At 36.8% G+C, this 1,562-nt stretch overlaps 1 protein-coding gene across 1 annotated transcript in view; it reads left to right on the plus strand.

Annotated features, from left to right (window-relative positions):
• The window catches only part of LOC119412190 (small vasohibin binding protein), a 4,503-nt gene continuing 2,941 nt past the window's right edge, over positions 1 to 1,562 (plus strand). The window contains exon 1 of the mRNA XM_037679168.1: positions 1 to 92. The gene's annotated coding sequence lies outside the window, so the exon portion shown is untranslated. The remainder of the gene's footprint in view (positions 93 to 1,562) is intronic.

The following is a 1,562-nucleotide window of genomic DNA, read 5'->3' on the forward strand; positions in this document are numbered from 1 at the left end:
TCAAGCGTCACTGTTCAACACGGACGTTTTTATCGGTGACACCGAGTCTGAAGCTGCGCTACGTTTTGTTTTTAGCTGTATATCATTTGCTGGTAAGCGCTCTACTGTTTAAATGCGTTTACAAACAGGCGATATTTAGTTAACATGAATTTATTAATACGTGTTTTTTTAACTTGTGATCTGAATTTCCGGCTTGGTTGTTCCGATGTTACTAAATGCTGCTTTTCCCCGGCAGCGTTCAAATTTAATTTAAAGTATAAGGCTTAATAACATTTCAAATTATACCAAGATTATGTGTCCTGACTAAAATTAAAAGCCGTGCGTTGTTTTAATTCAGTTTATTTATTATCCAGGTAATGTTTTTGTTTGCACTGAATCAAAAATGTGAAAGGTTGGTATAAAAGCCGAAAAAACATTTTCTAGGTGTATCATCCATTTGTCAGTTTCATTCCGTAGAATGTCCTTATATTAAGATTTTTGTAGTTTCCACTAAGTTTTCGTCATCAAGAAGAGCTGGCAGGCAGAAGTCCCAACAACTGCTGGATCTAGGCACCTGATGGCACCTGAAATGATCAAAACATGAATGTCACATGACCTGGACAGTTCATCCATGTAGGTAAAATAAACTGAATTACTAAATAATAATGAAACAGAGCGAGGAGGAAGCAGAGCAGAGGCTGTTTTCAAAGGAATTAAGTCAATTTTGCAAATGACAGACGCGGAGAACACTGTTCGACCCAAGTCCTTAAAAGTGTGGGAGAACTTGACAAAGATAAAAACTGAGAAACATGCAGCTTTGAAAAAGTGACGACACGACACAGGGGAGGTGAAACGTAAACATGTGGGAGTCACGAGGAGGAGGAAGGAGCTGCAGCAGATACAACATGTGTTGCAGGTGAGTCTCTACAATTTAACACTTTGTTCTGTTTCAAGAGAGAAAACGTAACGTCAGTCTGTCTGTAGATGAAGCTGTTTGTTTGTTTGTTTGTTTGTTTGTTTATCTGGTTAATGACGGTGATAGAGAACGTGTGTTACTTTTTATTTAATTTAATTGGAACAAGCAGTGTTTAAATGTGATTTATAAATAAATCTAACACAAAGATAATAATTTAATGATTAAGCTTCAACTTTTAATTTGTTGGCAAAGTCTGAAGACACTGCAGGTATGGCAGGATGATTTGCATTTAAACAGGGATTAAAGTCATTTATTACATCTACTCAAATGTGTGTAACTAAGTATTTTATATATGTGTGTGTGTGTGTTTAATTGCTCTTTTAGCTACTTTTGCCTGAACCTAACCCTGTAAGTGAAACAAGGTGTTTCTTGAGTTGCTGTAAATTATGATATAAAACATATTTACTCTCTCATTCCAGAAAACGACAACAAACAACAACATCCTTCATGATGGACAGACATCATGGACACCACAGCAGCAGCTGTCTTCACTGAAACATCCTGAACATGATCGTCACTGACATGAGGCCTCTGTCGATGGTTGAAGACGAAGCCTTCACTACAATAATCCACACTTTTAATCCAGGTTACAATAATCCACACTTTT

Source organism: Nematolebias whitei, chromosome 7 (genome assembly GCF_014905685.2).
Source record: "Nematolebias whitei isolate Nwh7 chromosome 7, NemWhi1, whole genome shotgun sequence".
Classification (NCBI taxonomy): Eukaryota; Metazoa; Chordata; class Actinopteri; order Cyprinodontiformes; family Rivulidae; genus Nematolebias; species Nematolebias whitei.